The following is a 20,752-nucleotide window of genomic DNA, read 5'->3' as shown; positions in this document are numbered from 1 at the left end:
AAACGAGTTGCAGCATGTTATTCTGAACTGGATCTTTTTGCTATAAAAGACATTGTTGGGACAATCGGTGAAACTTGCATGTGGTCTTTGCATCAGATGGTGTTTATTTCCTGATTTTTATAGTTTTAATGTGGGTGTATGATAGAATGTCTGTATTTGTGGGAAATAAATACTGTTGTATTTGGGGGTGTTGCATCAGGTTGGCAATTTTTTCTCAAATGGTCCAGGAAAAAAAGTTCTTTGTGTTAGCGGTATGCTGGAGTCCACTATGTTTGTATCTTCCCAACTATGCATTCAGTAACATCATGTTGGTAGCTTGAAATTGGCTGTGGTGGGGGTATTTACACCATGAAAATTAGCAAATGTTACAACTCAGGACTTTTTTGCACTGGAGAGCCAATCGTTGAACATTTATCAGGACCCTATTCTTTGTAGCATCTTTCCAACATTTTGGGGCATTTTTTGTTATTTCAAAAATTTACTAAGTTAAAAAAAGAGGAAAAGATTTATTGACAAGTTACTGTTTCAACCCCCCCTTTGAACAAGGCTTGCAATAAACACATAAAGAACATTTGTATTTTTTTAATCAAATATAATTAAATACAGTATTATACTGTTTTAGAGGTACAAATAATGATTCAGCAATTCTGTACGTTTCTCAGTGCTCATCATGGTAAGTGTAGTCTTAATCTCCTTTAGCTAATTTCCCCTGTCCCCTTACCTACCTCCCCTCTGGCAACAACCAGTTTGTTCTTTATAGTTAAGAGTTTGTTTTTGGTTTGTCTTTTTCTTTTTTCTTTGTTCATTTGTTTTGTTTCTTAAATTCCACATATGAGTAAAATTACGTGGTATTTGTCTTTCTCTGGCTGACTTATTTCACTCGGTGTTCATACCCTCTAGGTCCATCCATGTTGTTGCAAATGGCAAGATTTCATTCTTTTTTATGGTTGAGTAATATTCCATTATATATTATATATATATATTATATATATGATATATATATTCCCACACACACACATATACCACATCTTCTTTTTTTTTTTTTTTAAAGATTTTATTTATTTATTTATTTGACAGAGAGAGACACAGTGAGAGAAGGAACACAAGCAGGGGGAGTGGGAGAGGGAGAAGCAGGCTTCCCGCCGAGCAGGGAGCCCGATGTGGGGCTCGATCCCGGGACCCTGGGATCATGACCTGAGCCGAAGGCAGACGCTTAACGACTGAGCCACCCAGGCGCCCTACCACATCTTCTTTATCCATTCATCTATCTACGGATACTCGGGCTGCTTCCGTGTCTTGGTTATTGTAAATAATGTTGCAATAAACACAGGGATGCATATATCTTTTCAAATAAGTGTTTTTGTTTTCTTCAGGTAAATACTCAGTAGTGGAATTACTGGATCATATGGTAATTCTATTTTTAATTTTTTGAGGAACCTCTGTACTGTTTCCATAGTGGCTGCCAAAAAAAAGGAGCATCTGTATAGTGTTTTATAGTTACCAGAAGTATACTTCTATACCTTCATTTAAGATTCTTGACAGCACTGTGAAGTAGAAATTATTATACCCATTAGAGAGACAAGGAAGTTGAGACTGAGATAAGTTAAATTAGAATCTTAAATTTTAGAATAATGGCGCTTTTATCATCTTTGTGCCCTCAGTGCCTGACATATTCCTTGGCATGTACTAGTTGCTCAATATATGATAACTGAATATCTCCAAGTGGAAAAAGCAAGTCTCCAATCCAGAATTTACAGCTATATATATTCATCCTAAAATTGAATGCACACCAGGTTGAGTCAAACTTCTCCCTGACCACCTATACAAGCCCCCCAGGACCCCAATCCCAGTCCTCTCCGTCAGTTCGGTCTTCTCTTCCACACCTGTTCTGTGCATCTGTATTTTCCTCTGGGCCACACTGGGTGGCAAGTTCATGGCCAACTCTGACAATCCTGGAGCATTAGTGTTTTCCCTGTGAATGAACTCCACCCGCCTTCTTTCTCTCTTCTCTCTGTTGACCTTAATTTCCCTTTTCTCTTTCAGAAAGAAAGCATGAAGTCATCTCGCTAACAATTGAGCCACCTTCCTCTGCACAGAGACCTCCAGAAGAGTAATTTCATTCAGAGTAAAGTCCTGGTTTTATAGCTTTGGCTCCACGTCACAGGAAAAATCACCAAGGTTGTCTGGCTGTTTCTTGACAGTGAACTTGTGCTCTAAAATAAACAGCTGTGACCGGAAAAGAGGAGGAAGGGGAGACAGAATATTTTCCTCACATAAGGAAGGGTGTGAGGTTGAGGGCATGGCGGGGTGGGGTGGGGTGGGGGGGAAGGGTGGGGCTTGGAATTTTTTTTCCTTTCTTTGGTCGCCTTCTGGGGAACTGTCTTCACCCTACAGAGTCATCATTACCTGTTCATCCTCAGAAAATGTGTCTGCCTCCCCATACAACTGAGCCAGCAGCTAGGGAGATCTTCGTCCAGTTGGTGTCGGGACCGAGGTCTGAGCATGTGGTTGACATTCTAAGTTTTTTTGCCAGCGACACAGTTTGCTCACAAACAAATGGATCTCTCATCACAAATAAAAGGGAACTCATTTCAAACAGCTCACTTTAAATCAAATTTTAAGGAGTGTGAAGAACATACTACTTGTGTCTATGTGATCATTTGCTGAGATATTATTAATTTGTATTTTTGTCCTCATAATGATAGATAGTTTCCTCTTTTTCATCCCAAGAAGGTAGCCAGAAGCAGAAGTTTCCAGGCCCCCTTAAATCAGAACCCCCAGGACTTGAGCCTCTGCGTGACCAAAGTGGGATTGTCTGAGAGAGAATGGGGCTCCACGGGTTGGCAGAAGCAGCTCCTAGTAGGGAGGGGACAGAGGAGGAATTGGGGAGAGCTCTCCCAGAGAATAGGAAGGGTGGGATAGAAAAATTTAACGGGTTCCAGAAAAGCAGAGCTGGCAGGACCTCTGATGGGCATGGCTGTGGGCTGAGCAGAGGGAGTTCTGATCCCAGGCATAGAGAACACCGCCCTCCCCCGCCCCATCCCAGCCAGGGCAAAGACGTCCTATACACAAGCTTGGCTCCAAGGCAACAGAAATGCCAACTTCAAGGTATGCTGGGACAGTGGGCCAGCAAGTCCAGTGTGGGCTGATGGTCAGAGGGTCTCTTCTGGAATGGGCCAGGCTGTGCAAGCTCCTGAGGACTTTTGCACAATTCTCGGAAGAGGAGGGCTTTGCAGAATACGACTGAGATGGAATTTTCTGGCAGCTCATTAGCTGACTTAGAAAATGAGCATTTCTTATGCCAGATCATTAGGGAGTTTAATGTACAGTCATTACACCCATTATATAAACACTGACTTCAATCCACATAATGATCTTTATACTTCTTTTACTTTCAAACTGTATCTATATGAGTGTATTCCACTGAATAATCTGTGAGATTCAATAAAGCTCTGTCACAAACAAAATCCCATGTTATCCTCACATTACACTTTGATGGTGAATAAGGGAGGTATTGTCTAATTTGTTGAACAGAGAGAAACCTGATCTGTAAGTGGGTCTTTTGTGGTTCTTTTCTGTGTCCTGGGAGGGCTAGGCTGGGCCTCCTGCTCTTTCACCCAACCTTGAGATTGGCCAGCAGCATTTCAGGCCTTGAAATTTGCCAACATTTTTCTTCTCTAATACTCATTACCTTACGCTATGCACACAAGACTACCTCGTGCCCCGTTTCTGTCCCCCATCAACACTCCATGCCTGTCCATTCTCCCCATCAATTCCAATCTTCCCAGCGTGGGACACTTCTGTTTCTTTGCTTCAACAACTGGCTCCGATCTAACAGACATCTAATGAACACCTCCTATGTGTTAGGCCTTGTGCAAGGCGTTCTCATACAGTAACTCATTTACTCTTTACGTGGGAGGTAGAGCATGCCTGGTTTTTAGACATGGAATCTGAGGCTCAGAAACATTAAAGAATGTGTCCAAGGTCACCGAGCTAGGAAGTGGTAGAACAAGGATTCATACCTTCCTTTTCTGGGTCCGAGTGTCTGTTCTATGCCTAACTCACCCTACTTGGTTGCCTTACACAGTTTCTGGATTCTCTATCCACTTACAAAGAGAAAATAAGATCAATGTTAAAAGGAAATCTACTCTGTATTTCCCTGAATCCCAACTTGAATGTTAGTACCTGTCCTGATTTAAAGTCACCCCCGAAGTAGGAACTCTGTTTTGACTATTATCTGAGATGCCCTAATGTAATAGTAACCCTCATTCTTGTAGCTCAGTGCCCCAAAGTTTGTCCCATGGGACACCTATTGCATGGGATGTTTTGCAAACAAGCTTGGGAAATGGGGTGTTAAGTAGAGTTAAACAGGATCCGCTTTTGCATTCCTTCTTATACAAATATGTGCATTTAAATCGCCAAGGGTTGTATGGGGTGGACATATATGACATTGCTTCCCAAACTTATTTAATCATAAAACTTCCTCTCCCCTTTCCAGGTAGAACATTTCCTGGGATGAGGATTCAGCAGGACACAGTTTCAGAAATTTGACTGAGGTTCTATTTGACTGAAGACATTATAGCTTTTCGCCACATGGGCCCTGACAACCACCAAAGTGATTTTGGTCTCTGAAAACAGCTAAAGGGGAAACGTAGCTGATGTGCCTTCCTTAGCAAAAAAAGTCTCTTGGCCTTGGAGTTGGCAGGCCACCACTGGACACTGACCCTTCAGGGTCCTGAGCAATGACTGGAGCAGCCCCTCATCTTACAGGAGGGGAAACTGAGCCCAGAGAGAGAAATCAACTTGTCCTAGATCACCCAGCCAAGAGCACAGTCCCTGCAATCCCAATGCCCAGCACCGAGAGGTTCAATCTCACTGACATGGCACTTTTCATATTTTATCTTGTTTAATGTTTAAGAACAATATGTGCACAGAATTTATAACTCTTCATTTCATGGCACTAGTAACTATCTATAAAGGTAGGACTGGCAGATAAAATTCGGGACAGTCAGTTGAGTTTGAACTTCATACAAACAACAAATAATACGTACACTGAAGAACGATTCCTTACTTCCCTGCATTTTGATTCGCTAAATCTTACAATCTTGTGTGAGTCCCAAGCCCTCCCGGAGCTTTTAGCCAAAATGCAGTGGAAAGCATGGAAAGGTTTGACATTAGGTTCATGTTCTAATTTGGTCACTTACAGACTTTGTGAACTTGGACAAGTTACTTAGCCCCTCAAAGAGTTGGAGTAAGAATTAACTGAAGACAACATATGGGAAACCTCCTAGCATAGTGCCTCGCATGTAGTTGGCCCTCAAAAATGTCAGTTAGTATTGTTCTCTTTTACTTAGAATAACATTTTTTTCTCGGGCCCTTGTTCTGGTCCAAAAAAGTGTGGTTGTAGAACCTGGGGGCATTAGTTGGAAATGTGTACCTGACTTGGGCAACCTTTTTTTTTTTTTTTTTTAAGATTTTATTTATTTATTTGAGAGAGAGAATGAGACAGAGAGAGAGAGCATGAGATGGGGGAGGATCAGAGGGAGAAGCAGACTCCCCACCGAGCAGGGAGCCTGATGCGGGACTCGATCCCGGGACTCCAGGATCATGACCTGAGCCGAAGACAGTTGCTTAACCAACTGAGCCACCCAGGCGCCCCTGACTTGGGCAACCTTAAGCACACCCTTCACCCTATCACCTTCTACAACCAGAAAAATGCAAAGCAATCAGCAGAATGTGGGCTTTGGCACACGTGGCAGGCACTGGCAGCCACCAGGGGTGGATCCAGATTTTGTGGAACCTGAAGTTCATGCAGTTTGGGGTGGGTGTTAAGAGAAAGAATATGAAACTAAGTGTACAAAATTAAATATAGGGCAGGGGCGCCTGGGTGGCTCAGTCGGTTGGGCATCCAACTCCTGATTTCGGCTCAGGTCGTGATCTTGGGGTCCCGGGATTGAGCCCTGTGTTGGGCTCTGTGCGCAGTGTGAAGTCTGCTTGTCCCACTCCCTCTGCTAGTCCATCTTCCCCCCTGTTCCCCCCCTCCCAAATAAATTTAAAAAAATTAAATATAGGGCATTGGAGGAAGATGGACAAATGAGTTACCCTGAAGCTTAAGCTTTGTTAGCTTTTCAGTAAACCTATTCTGATGCCAGTCCAGTAACCACTCTCCACTTCTTAATTTTTTAAAAAAGACTTTGTTTATTTATTTGAGAGAGAGAGAGAACGAGAGAGAAAGCATGACCGGGGGGAGGGGGAAGGAGACTCCCCACTGAGCAGGGAGCCTGATGTGGGGCTCAATCCCAGGACCCTGGGATTAGGACCCGAGCCACAGGCAGACGCTTAACTGACTAAGCCACTCAGGTGCTCCTCCACTTCTTAATTTTTAACAGAAACCAAGTTTTATTTGGGTGGTGCTATGGACTGAATGTTTGTGTCCCTCCAAAATTCATATGCTGCAAGGTAATCTCCAATGTGATGATATTTGAAGGGGGGGCGGCCTTTGAGAGGTGATTAGGTCATGAGGTGGCGTCATCCTGAAGGAAGTAGGTGCCCTTATGAAATGGCCTCAGCCCTTCTGCTGTGTGAGGTTGCTTATGAACTGGAAAGTGGAGTCTTACCAGACAGCAAATCTGCCACGGCCTTGATCTTGGGCTTTCCAGCTTCCAGAACTGTGAGAAATAAATTTCTGATGTTTTGAAGTCACCAGTGTATAGTATTTTGTTATAATAGTCCAAACAGACTAAAACAGGTGGCAATCGTCCCAGCTAAAAAAATTAACACTCCCCCTTCCTTCATTTTCCAGATTCCCTTGCAGATAGACATGTGCACGTGGTCTATCTTGCCAAGGAGATGTTAGCAGAAATCTATTGGTCATACCAGCAGAAAAACAATTGTTTCCTTGATTAAAAGGCACAGATTCAGCTGGCGCACTTTTGTCTTTGTTCTCTCCCTTCCTCCTTCTTCCTTCTTGAAATGAGAACATACTCCAGGAAGTGTAACAGCTATCTCGCAACCACGAGGACAAAACCCACACATTAATAGGGCTTGTTGGAAAGATAGAAGGCTCCTGGATCCTGGGTGGTATCATGAGCCCCTATCCCTGTACTGGATGGTCTATCTCCAGAATTCTTGGTATGTAAGGAAGATAAATCCCTTTGTCCCAACCACTGTAGTCTGGTTTCTGTTACATGGAGCCAAATACAATGCTAATGGAACAACATCAGAAATACCTGGGTTCATGGGTGCCTGGGTGGCTCAGTCGGGGTTCAAATCATAAGTCTAACATTTAACTGTTTAGATGACTTTGGGCCGTTTACCCCAATTCTCTGCAATTTTTATTTTTATTTTTTAAAAAATTTTATTTATTTATTTGACAGAGAGACACAGCGAGAGACGGAACACAAGCAGGGGAGTGGGAGAGGGAGAAGCAGGTTTCCAGCTAAGCAGGGAGCCTGATGCGGGGCTCCATCCCAGGACCCTGAGATCATGACCTGAGTCAAAGGCAGATGCTTAATGACTGAGCCATCCAGGTGCCCCTCTCTGCATTTTTTTAAAAAAGATTTTATTTATTTATTTGAGAGAGAGCGAGAGAGTGAGCATGTGTATGAATGGGGGGAGGGGCAGAGGGAGAGGGAGAAGTAGACTCCCCACTGAGTGCAGAGTCTGACACAGGGCTCAATCCCAGGACCCTGAGATCATGACCTGAGCTGAAGTCAGACGCTTAACCAACTGAGTACCCAGGCGCCCCCAATTCTTTGCAGTTTAATCATCATATTTAAAACACAAGGGTTATGGTGGTGATTACATAGCAGAACAGAGAATTCAGAAACAGATTACATATATGGGAGACTGATGTATGATAGACATGGTTTCACAAATGAGTCGAGAGAGGAGAGATTATTTAGCAGATGGTGTTGGGAAAACCATTTACTCTATAAAAAAGAAGCTGACTCTCTTTCCTACAATATGAAAAAAAATCCTCCATGAACTTAAGACCTACCTACAAAAGCTAAAACCATAAAGCTAATAGAAGAAAAGTATAAGATTATATCTTGGACATATTGGCATGGGTATGGGTTTCAAAAACAAGCGTGAAACACAATTTTTTGGAAAAAAATGGACTTAGCTACATATAAACTAACATGCTTTTTAAATTTTATTTATTTATTTATTTATTATTTTTTTTTTAGATTTTTTATTTTTTTAAGATTTTTTATTTTTATTTATTTTTATTTATTTGAAAGAGAGAGAGACAGCGAGAGAGGGAACACAAGCAGGGGGAATGGGAGAGGGAGAAGCAGGCTTCCCGCGGAGCAGGGAGCCCGATGCGGGGCTCGATCCCAGGACCCTGGGATCATGACCTGAGCTGAAGGCAGACGCTTAACGACTGAGCCACCCAGGCACCCCTAACATGCTTTTTTTAAACAAAGGACACCAGAAACAAAGTTAACAGATGGATGGACCAGAAGGAGATATTTGCAGCCTAAACCAGCAGAGAATTATTATCTCAAGTCTAGGTTCTAGACCTGCACTGTTCAATATACCACTAACCACATTTGACTGTTGAATACTTTATATGTGACTAGTACAAATAGTACTACATTGTAAGTGTAAAATAGGTAACAGATTTCAAAGGCTTAGCATTCATAAAATAATGTAATGTGTCTGAATAAATTTAAATTGCGTGTTGAAATAATGTTTTAGATATATTGAATTAAATAGATATATTGTCAAAATTAACTTCACCTGTTTCTTTTTACTTTTAAACGTGGCTATTAGAAAAATTTTAATTACATATGTGGTCACAATATATTTCTATTGGAAAGTGCTGCTCCTTGGCAATACAAGAAACTCCTATACATCTGCAGGAAAAAAAGAGTGGAGACTCAATAAAATAATGGTCAAAAAGCATGAATAGGCAATTGATAGATAAAAAAAAGGGGAAACCTAACTGGCTAAAGAGTAGATGAAGAAAAAGAACCAATAACCAGAGAAATATGAATAAATACAACAATGAGAGTAACTCGACCCATCAATTTAGCAAAAATGAAAAATTATTAGTTACAAATGGTAACAACATTTGAAAAAAAAGGGCATTTTCTTGCACTGCTGGTGGAGTGCAGACTGGCAGAGCCATTCCTGAGTAACTCTAGTTGCACTAATGAAACTGTGTTTGTGCATATGCAAGGCAGAGGTCCAGCTTGTGGGTACCAGTCTGGCTCATGGGCAGTGCCTATTCTGAGTGGGCAGTGCCTGCATCTCGATGGTTGTTAAATAGTTTGAATATCACATATGTGTATGTCCTACGAACAAGCTATCCCATTCCTAAGAATGCTCCTCTGAGAAACTCTCTGACACATGTCTCCAAGATAGAGAAATACAAATAAATACAAGATTGATTTGATACCCATCAGACGTGCACACAATCTGACCTAGATTGGAGCCAGGAGGTAGAAATTTCCTTGATGTCTACCACTGGGGGACTATTAGGTAAAACCTGGTCTATACATTCAATGAAATGTTATGTAGAATCCAGAACTAATGGTCCAGATGTATATGTAGCAACATGAATAGACCTCAAGAACAAAGTGTTGAGGAAAAAAGAAGGAACAGAGTGAGATTTATAACACAATTCCATTGTGTGAATTAGAAAAAAAATCCATAGGATACAGTTTCACATTTATATATATCAAAATAAACAAATGAAAGGTAAATTAGATGAACTTATATTAATTAAAATCAATCTGGGTGCTTATGGTGGGAGAGAAGAACAGAAGTGGAAGTTGAAGATGAAGGGGAGGGGAAAAATAAAACAAAATAAAACCAAAGGGGGCCTCTTTCTAGGGCTGCCATATTTAACAAATAAAAATACAGGACACCCAGTTAAATTTGAATTTCAGATAAAGAATAGGGTGTATATTTTTTTATTTTTTAAAGATTAAGGGGCGCCTGGGTGGCTCAGATGGTTAAGCGTCTGCCTTCGGCTCAGGTCATGATCCCAGGGTCCTGGGATCGAGCCCCACATCGGGCTCCTGGCTCAGCCGGGAGTCTGCTTCTCCCTCTCCCTCTGCCTCTCCCACTGCTCATGCTCTCTCTCTCTCTGTATCTCTGTGTCTCAAATGAATAAATAAAATCTTAAAAAAAAAAAAAAAGATTTATTTATTTGAGAGAGAAAGAGAGAAAGAGAACACGAGTAGGGGGAGGAGTAGAGGGAGAAAATCTTCAAGCAGACTCCCCTCTGAGTGTGGAGCCCGACACAGGGCTCAATCCCACCACACATGAGATCATGACCTGAGCCAAAACCAAGAGTCAGATACCCAACTGATTGAATCACCCAGGTTCCCAGAACAGCTATTTTAGTGTAAGCATATCTCCTTACTTATACATGTATATCTATAATGTTGACTGTGGCTGAGCAAATGGCAAAATTAAAATTTAAGTGGATATTCTGGATTTTGTCTGGCAATCCTGGACCCGAGATATAGGTAAGTTCACTCCTTTATCTGGCTGAACTGGCTAAGGCAGTGATAAAAGTGATATTCATCAGTTCTTGGGAACTCAGTTCCTGCTTACTAAAGTGACAGCCCTGAATGGCCCTTGGCACTGCACATACATTTCTGGTTGGGTCATTGGGTATCAGAAGGCTATCCCCTTGGATGTATGGGTGGTATGAATTAAGGGTCTCTTTGGCCATTTACAGTAACACCCAAACCTTACACGTATTTAACCCTTGTGCTGTGTCAAAGGCCTGTTCTTAGGACCCCCTGGGAACATTCAGCCCATTGCTCCTCACTCACATCCTACAGGGAAGAACACCTAGGAAGCTGAGAGAGAGAGCAGGTAATGGACAAAATCATGGGCTTTACTACCAGTTCACTCTTGGTTCAAATCCCAGCCCTGCCATTTATTAGTTCTGTGACCTTAGGTCACTGACCTCCAGAGCCTCGGTGATTTCATCTATACAATAGGAGAAAAAACAGAAACCTCCTAAGTCTGTTGTGAGGATTATAATAAATAATAGTGAGAAGCATGGTAATAAAACATATGTAAAAGGCTTAGTACAACCATCGAAAATATTTATCTTGTATTAAAAAAAAAACCTGGGAGGAAATCTGAAATATTGGCAGTACATGATTAAATGAGACAGAGCATATAAAGTGCTCAGCACATGATAATCACTTAATAAATATTACTTATCTTTTTCTATTAGTGTTTCTTGGCAATGGGCTCATGGATGATGGTTATTCTTCTCTTTATACTTTTTGGTTATTTCCCCCCATATTTTCTAAAATGAAAGCATAATTATGTGTGAGCCAACAAACATTTGTGGGGCACCTACCATGATCTGGGCACCATGTTGGTTGCTTGGCATAGATTTGGAAGAGACGAGTTTGTAGTGGGAAATCCAGGCTGAGATGACTGCAGTTGCTGTTCTCTCTCCTGCTCTTTGTGTTGTGGGATCTGTAGACTAGTTACGATAAATGAGATAAGCAACGTAGCCCTCAGGGGCTCAGCACCTCCTCTAACCTTTCAGATCACTCCTTTCCAACATGTACCCTCTTTTTCTCTACTACTCTCTCATCACAGAGTACTAGAAAGGGGACTAAAAATCACCTAGCAATGCCCATCAATTTTACAGATAGAGCACCAACCTGTGGCTTCTCTCCTCTCCCACTTTCTGCTCTATCAGTGTTCTTGCTCCTTAAGAGACAGTATTAGGTGGTATTAAATATTCTAGACCAAATGTTAAAGTCTCTAAGTTCAAGTCCCCCAATACCAAAAATATCAGTTACAATATATTCTGAGCTTACATTCTGGTGCTGAGCCCTTTCCATATGATTTCTTGCTGTTGCTGAGACATCCAGAAAGGTGTTGGAAGAAAGACAGATTCATAAAATAGTTTATTCTAAAATATTAATGAATGCGAGCAGGGCCAATCCTCTGAATCCAGTGATTTTAAAAATTGCTCAGGTGCAGAAGTACCTTTAGTCATAGTACTTTTTGTGGAACATTGTAAAACTCATATATATTCCCCCCAAAGAAAAAGTTAATGCAACTCTGCTATATGTTCAACTCCATTAAAAAAAAGAGAAAGAGAAAGATTGGATGAAGCATGGATCTCTTTGAGCTTCCTCTCTAATTTTAGGCTGCTACTTATTTATTTGTTTAGTCATTTTTGAGCATTCATCAGATAGCAAGCATACACTATATTTATTGGGGACCTTTTATGGGTTAGACTCTCAGCAGACAGACCCTAATAGGTTCCAAAAATCTGGAAAAAGAAATATTTATGTGAGACAAAAATTAAGATCGACAGAAATTCAGGACCCTTTCTGGGAATGTTTACATTTTGAAAGAGGGTTCCCTATTTTTCAGCAAAAGAGGACAACTCTGATGGTGGCATTCCAGCCAGTGTGATATGTCAAGATAAGAGATGTATTTGGGGAAGGGATTCCTTTCCAAAGCCGCTCAGCTCATGCACCTGTGACAGCACTCTCCTTGTCTTGGCAGGGCCTTCCCAGTGGGTGGGCCTCAGTGCCAAAACATATCTGAAGCTTCATCCTCAGATAAGATGTGGATAGGGACCCTTGGGAGCTCCTCTGATGGGACTTGGCCCTTGTACAACTCTGAAGAAATGAGAAGAGAATAACTGGAAGAACATGACCACGCGGCACTTGCCCATTAGCCGCCATCTCGGGGGGTGGAGTAGGTGTTTCCAGGTGTGTCCAGACTGTCACGTTGACAAACACGTCAGTCTGCACCCACCCTGCTGTTTTCAGAGAAACGCTCTCCTCTTCCTGGTGTCCTTTGCTCTGGGGTTCAGCAACCTCAGCTGTGACTCTGAGTGAACCCAGGCCCCAAGGAAGCCCTGTGTCCCCACTCTGTCTCTTAGTATCTAGAAACATGTCTGTAGGTGGGGAAGGAAAGGCAATAGAAGATCACTGATTTCAGAGTGTCAAACCAAGGGGCTGCTTCTTCCTAACTGGGTGGCCATGGCAAGTTGTCATAAGGCCCTTCCTGGGCCTCAGTTTCCTAATCTGAAAGTGAGAATAAGAATAGAATCTTCATTAGAGGGTTGTCCGAGGATTTAAAAAATGCATACAGGTGCTTTAGCCCAGTGGCGAATGCTCAATTAATAGTAATTTGGATTGTTATTAATATCCTAAAAACTCAAGATATGGGATCACCTAATCCCTAGGGAGACTCATGGACCTTGCATGCATCTGTCTCCCACTGCCCTCTCCCTGGTGACCCAAAGTCTACTTTGCATATTTCTTGGAAGAGAAGTGGCTTTCTTTATGGGGTAAAGTCCCCCATTGCAGGAGGGAATTCAGAGGGGTGGAACAGACCGGGTATTGGATTCTGATCTCTATGGATGACTCACCCACTTTGGCTTGGAATCTGCCTTTTCAAGATGGAGACAATAAAACATTTTCCCTTTTACTGCCTCACCCTTTTTTCAATTTATGAGGCTGGTGGGAACATTGATTAGCCTGTGAACTCTTCTGGTCTCCCTTGGAGAATAACATCTGATGGAGGCAATGAGGATGGTTGTCGTTTATAGAATTGAAGATTTATTTTCAAAGCAACCCTTCCTGATACCTGGAAGTGGAGACTTTGTTCTATATGGACTTAGGCAGGTGTAGGTGGAAATAGTATGAAACTCAGTCTTGGAGAAACCAATAGTCCTAGAATTGATATTTGTGCCTGAATCTATGCAGTAGGATATGTGATTCTCACGTCCTTGACAAGAGGACAGTTTTGTTTAAAAACTTTATAGTTAGGAGCATAGGCTCTGGAGTTGGACTCAGGTTTGAATTCCAGCTCAATTCTTGCTAGCTGTGTGACTTTGGATGAATTTACTTCATCTCTTGGTGCCTCAATTTCCTCATCTGTAAAATGGGAACAATGGTAGTACCTAACTCATAAGATTTTTGTGAAGACTGAATGAGTTAAAAAGTCTAAAGCTTTTAGAACAGAGTGCTTTATAGACTGGGGTATAGTAAGTGTTAGTTTTATCTATCTATCTATCTATCTATCTATCTATCTATCTATCTATCATCTGTCTATCAATAGCATCATCATCTGGATTTAGCAGTGCAATGTAGAAGAAAGAATCTAGGATTTGAAACAGATCTTTTTCCAAGCCTACCTGTACTACTCAGAAAATCTGAGATCTCTGGGCACATACTATTCTTAAGTTTTTGTATTCAGTAATGGCTGAAAGCTGAAGATCCTTAAATGAGCTGTATAAAATTAAAAAAAAATCTGAAAAGTATCAAAGACCTAAAAAGATAGTGAAGGGTACTGGCTGAGATCCGGGAACAGATAGGATCCCAGAGAGGTGAGCCATACATTCAGGGCCACTTCTGTTCAGGAACACTTGCTGGTATCAAATAAACAACTGAAATATTGAGCTGTCTTTTGGCAGCCTCTCAGAGCTAGGAGAACTGAAGTAGGATTTTGAATCCCATCAAGGGTAGTGATCCTGGTAAACCATTTCCATTTTTAGCTGAGACTCAAAAGTGCTATGCCCTAGGAGAAAATGTGAAGTGAAACTAAACCAGCTCTAGCTCAGACTATAGCTAGCTCATCTTTGAGTCATTAGAATGGCCCAGAAAACCTCAATCTTTTGAATTTGATTAAATTGTCCTGGATAGTTAGTAGTTAGATAGATAGTATTTGATAGAAGCTAATGAGCTAATGAAAATCTTTTTTTTTTTTTTTTGGAAGAATATAACATCATTCTAGACCTCAAATTATTTTAACAAATATGTTTAAAATACAACATTTCAACAAGTGATTAAAGATAACTAGGTACACTAAAAGACAAGACACCATGAGCAAGTGTCTACAGAAACAACAGACAACAGAAACAGACCCATATGGGCCACCATTGTAAGAATGATCAGAAACCAACAATAAAAAACACTTACTCTGTTCAGGGAGATACAACCTAAGTTGGAAAGTTTGGTTAGGAAACAGGAAGTGATAAAAAGTGACATAGAAGATTTTAAAAAGAACCAAATGGAAATTCTAGAACTAAAAAATGTAAGAACCCAAACTAGGAATACAATGGATAGGTTTAACATCAGATTAGGCACAGCTAAAGAAAGGATTAACAGCATATATTATAAGACAGGTAAAGAAAATCTCCAGAAAAAAGGATAGGGAATAAAAAGGTTATAAACTACAGAAGAGGTAAGTGACATAGAATGTCCAATTTGGGATTAATTAGAGCCTCAGAAGGAAAAACAGAATGGAATGAAGGTTGTATTAGAAGAAAATGATTGAAAAATTTCCAGAGATGAGGGCACATCTCTTCACAGACACATGAAGCCCAGAGATTCCCAAACAGACTGAATAGAAAGAAATCAGACCCAGGACACCTAATGGTGAAACTGCCCCAGTGGTTCCCTATTTCTGGAATATTCTTCCACAGTGCCCATTCTAGCTAAATCCTATCCACAAGTCACATCTTAATTTACATCTAACCTAAATTAAAATGCTTCATGTCTCACCTCCTCTCCCCAATTCTGAGTTAGGTGCTTGTGTGTGTGCTCTCTCTTTCTCAGAGAAATAAAATCTTTGAAAAAAAGGGGAAAAGGTGACATCAGACATGTCCCTGAAATTTTATTTCCAGGAACAAATCTTTTGAAAAAAGCTAAATAAATACTTGAAAACGAATACTTTCACAGTGATCCAAAGTCGGCGCTCACATGCCACCTTCTCAGAGGGGACTTTCCTGCTCCCCTTGCCGTCCAGCCACCCTGAACCCCAAAGTCCTCTGTTTTGTATGACTTTACAACCTCTGTCATTACGTCATGGTGCTATCACTGTCTGAGATCAGACACACGTTTGTTTCCTGGTGGATTGACAATCTCCCCAGCTAGCATATCAGCTCCTGGAAAGCAGTTTACTACTTTTCCCACAATAAATGCCATAATGATTTTTTTTTTTTTTTTGAGGATAAGCATCAAGTCAAGCGGTGTGTACGTTTTCAAAGCATAACTTAAAATGGCAGCCAAATGGGGACATCCCAGTGGCTCTCTAGCTGTGCAAAATAAAACAAAGACTAATTTATTTTTTAAAAATATTTTATTTATTTATTTGACAGAGAGAGACACAGCGAGAGAGGAAACACAAACGGGGGAGTGGGAGAGGGAGAAGCAGGCCTCCTGCAGAGCAGGGAGCCTGATGTGGGGCTCGATCCCAGGACCCTGGGATCATGACCTGAGCCGAAGGCAGATGCTTAACGACTGAGCCACCCAGGTGCCCCAAACAAAGACTAATTTAAATGAAGTGTGTGTGTATGCATGTGTAAGATGTTATGATTGACTAGATACAAAATATAGAAATTAGACACTTCTTTGAATAGATCTACTCCAAGGGGGTCAATTTGACCTCATTTTTTTTTTTTACCTCTAACTGAAAAAAAAAGGGGATGTTTGCCTGGGGAGCAGTGGGTGTGGTGGAACCAGCAGATGCCCCCTCCTTTCAGTATACTTCTGGGTCGCACTTTTGCAGCTGGAGATTTTAGAGGGGACACTTATGGGCTTGGGAACAGTCCATTTTACTTCAGAGATCTTAGCTCTAGGTCTGGGTCTCTCTTGAAATTTGCTGATACATACACTGTTATTCCTTCCATCTTCTTGAAGAAGAGAAATGAATCTAGAACCCCAGGCAGCTTCCTGGGATGTCAGAGCAGTACCTTCTTCAAAGGACAGATGTGCTCTGGATGAGGGCTGAGAACCCCGCTTCCCAGCCACTATGCAGGATGCCCTCTTGCAAACGCAATCATGGAGAGATTCTGGGTTTTCATAACCGTGAGGAGATTCGTTCTTTCTCAATGACCATGGACAGCTTCAATAATCAATGGTAGCTTCCTGCTGACCCAGCTTGCTAATAAAAATTGCTCCCATTTATAGGATGTGCATCAGGCAGGAAACCAGGTAGTTTATAGTTTATAGTTTATACCTATCAACTTGCCAGGTGGTGTCTTTGTTTTGCAGGTAAAGAGACAGAAATTGGATGAGGTTAGCTCTCTCGTGCAGGGTCACACATTTGGGAAGTAGAAGAGTCAGGATTCTAACTCGGCTCTGATTCCAGAGTCCCTCAACTCTGGCCACTATGGCTCATGGTCCCTGTGGTTTATGGTTATCCCTCTGTTTTATAGTTCAGTTTACAGGCAAAATTTAAACTCATCAGGGCCAGGAAGATTTTGACTATCAAAGGAATTTTTTTGTTTTTGTTTTTGTTTGTGTGTGTGTGTTTGTGTTTTTAGTTGCCTGCGTTCTAAGGCCCCAGCAATGTCATTTTCTACCACTCATAATTTAGATTTGTCTGAGAAACCTGGAGATGAATATAACTAGAGAATCCTGAGACCATGTCATTGCCTTTATCTGAAAATGTGGGCTTTTGGTTGTGATGGTGGAAGGGATGGAGGCTCAGGACCCTCCAGAAGCTTTCCTTGATGCTCCTGACCCTCCCTTGTAGTTCTAGACAGAACTAGCACCCTGTATCTGGCACCAGGGAGGTGACATCTGAATGAAGTGTTCTGTTCAGCCTTGATGTCTGCCTGTCCAGATACGAGAGCCATCTTGTCATCAGGGTGTTCTGCGTTGGGTCACCAACAAAGGAGTCTGGGTTTTTCTAGCACAGTGGTTCTTACTTTTTTACTTCCTGCATTTATCTATTTATCCAACACCTATTTGTGGGGCCTCTCCGGCCACATATAACTAAGAGAGTCCCAGCACAGAGAGGTCTAGCCTAGTGGAGAGAGGCAGATAGTGAATCTGTATATTTAATAGCAAAAATTGAAAATGTATGAACAAAAGCTCTATGTATCAATAGGGATATATTTTCAAAAATATAATGTTTAATAAGGTATACAAGCCCCAGGATGATATATCCACTTTGGTATCATTTATATAAAGTTAAAAATGCTAAACAATCCTGCATACTGTGTGATACAAACCTGGGTATGATAAACACCAGATTTAGGAGAATGGCTACCTCAAGGAGATAGGGAGGGGCGACCACTGGGGAGGGGCATCCATGGGGCTTCAGTTTTATATGTGACATTTCATTTCTCAAGGCAGCAGTGTTAGTCATGCTAGGATACATATACACATTTGTTATCATTAATATTTCATTTTAAAAGACAGGCTTAAAGATACACACACATATTTGTATTTAAAAGTGCATTTATGTTTGTCAGACAGAAAAGGTGGGAGGAAATATTAGGTTAAACCACATGAAATTGTCACTTTTGTGGGTTAGAAATGACCGGTTCTCAGCAATCTCGTACGGTTCAAGCCGATACACACAAACATGGCTACAATCACTACCTATGAGAATGGGATTATAGATGATTTTTTTCCTCTGCTATTCTTTAATGTCAACATTTTCTCCCATGCACATGCTCTCTTTTTCATATCTGAAACATTGCCGTGTGTACTGTGTGAGAGGCAAGAGAGAAAGCTGTCTTTCTGCTGCCCCCTTGTGTGCCCTCCAGCACAGGGCTCCTCTTCCCTTCACCTGCTGGGCTGATGTGTCCACAGGGCACAGTCCTCGTGCAGTTGCTGACGACACATAGGTAGATTACGCAGGGTAACTCTAACAACACACTCTGTGGGCAGTTGGGATCTCAGCACAGAGACACCAAAGAAATTGTCATGGAGCCGTAAAGATAAATCCTGCCCCTCAAGGACTAGTGAAGTCATCCAATGAGTATGAGCATCTAAAACCTAGCCCAGGGACAGAGGCCCACATTCCCACACCCCATGACCTTCTTCCCCCATCAAGGGCCATGGATTAAACGGAGAAGTCAAGCAAGGGTCACACACAACCAAAAACTGATGTTTTTCATTCCCCACGAGAGCAGTGAATGTTCTGTTTAGTTGCTAGAAAAAAGAACGATGGACAATATTAACTACTCCTTTTACATAGATAAAAAATCTAGTATATATATTTCAGGATGTTGTAGTATATAGTATAGAGTCATTTAAGGGAAGGTAGAACAAAAGAGAAGTAAGGAAGAGAGGGGGAAGGAAACCGGTATTTACTGAATTAGGTAACTACCCTGTTAGGGTCATGATCTCAACGTCTCAGAACTACTCCGCCAGGAAGCCGCGACTGCCCTCATTTTCCAGATGAGGAAACTGGAGCTTGGAAAGATTACGAAAAACCACACCGCTGGTCGCACGGGTTTAAGCAACAGAAATGGAATTTGGATTTATTTCAATCCGACCACCCCCAAACTCCTTTCCTTTGGGTCCCCCACATGCTAAGTGGGTGAGACAAAGGGGCGCTGGAAGTCCAGAGAAAGAGGATAAGGTCTGGGAGGGGGAGCAGGACGGACAGAGGGAGGCAGCGGGACCAACCAGCATTAGGAGCAGGGTCTACAGGAAGGAAAAAGAGACAAAGAAGTGACAAAGCTCCCCGCCCCCACCCCGCCTGTGTGCGCGCACCCCCCCCCAACAACAACATGAAATAAAAGATGCAAAAACAAAGAATGACCGAGAGAAAAGAATTCTGAAGGAAAGAATAGATTCTGTTAGTCAGTAAAAATAATTTAATAATGTAATTATATACATCATACACAGTTGCACTGCCCTCATTTAAAAAAAAACCTATAAAGATAAGGTCTCTTTGACTCTTCCCTCCCTCCTTACTCTTATCAATTTGATATTTATCTTTCCAGACCATTTTTTTTTACATGTTTCAGTCCATATACGTACCTGCAGAAAACACAGTTCTTTTGTTTTGTTTTGTTATTTTCGTGTTTTAGGTAAAAGCGACTTGGAATGCATTCTTCTGCCTTGTGGTTTTTCATTCGACCATGTGTCCAAGAGAGCTGTGTATGTGAGTTCTAGACCAACCTCATTTTCCTCACCCTCATCCTTTTAAACTGTTGCAAAGGATTTAATAAATGGCTGCTTTGTAATTTAAGAAGCCATTTTCCTATGGATGGATATTTACATTGTTTCTAATTACTGGCTTTTACATACTATCATGCCTTAAACATACGTGGGTATAACTCCAGGTCCATGGTGCAAGATTTGTTTTAAAATGGGTAATGAGATGTGGTCTCTCTGGGTCATCGGGCATTTAAAACGCTACCAGGGACTGCCCCATTGCCCTCCAAAGTGGCCAGACTAGTTTACCTCCAAAGTACAGTGTGTGAGTTCTCATACCCTTCATGGTATGTTCTGACAAGTCCTAAAGTTGCATTTCTTCACCAAAATTCTGCTAATCACACTTTTAAAAAAAACTAATTTGCAAGTAGTCCCCCCTTATCGATGTCTTGCTTTCCACAATTTCAGTTACCTGCGATCAAGCCCAGTCCAGAAGCAGATGATCCTCCTGATGATGTTAATGGATTGTCAGGAGGTCAATAGTAGCCTAAGGCTACGTCATATGCCTGGTCATTCACCTTCACCTCACTACATCTCATCACATGGTTATCTTATCTCACGTCATCACAAGAAGAAGGGTGAGTGCAAGATATTTTGAGAGAGAAAAAGGAACCACATTCACATAACTTTTTTTAAAAAAAGATTTTATTTATTTGAGAGAGAGAGAGCACAAGTGGGGCGGAGGGGAGAGGCAGAGGGAGAAGGAGAGGTAGACTCCCCGCTGAGGAGGGAGCCCGATGCCGGGCTCCATCCCAGGACCCTGAGATCATGACCTGAGCTGAAGGCAGACGCTTAACTGGTTGAGCCACCCAGGCGCCCCTCACTTAACTTTT

The sequence above is a fragment of the Mirounga leonina genome, unplaced genomic scaffold (assembly GCF_011800145.1).
Source record: "Mirounga leonina isolate KUSES-001 unplaced genomic scaffold, KU_Mleo_1.0 Mir_173, whole genome shotgun sequence".
Classification (NCBI taxonomy): Eukaryota; Metazoa; Chordata; class Mammalia; order Carnivora; family Phocidae; genus Mirounga; species Mirounga leonina.
Note: the sequence above shows the minus strand (reverse complement) of the source record.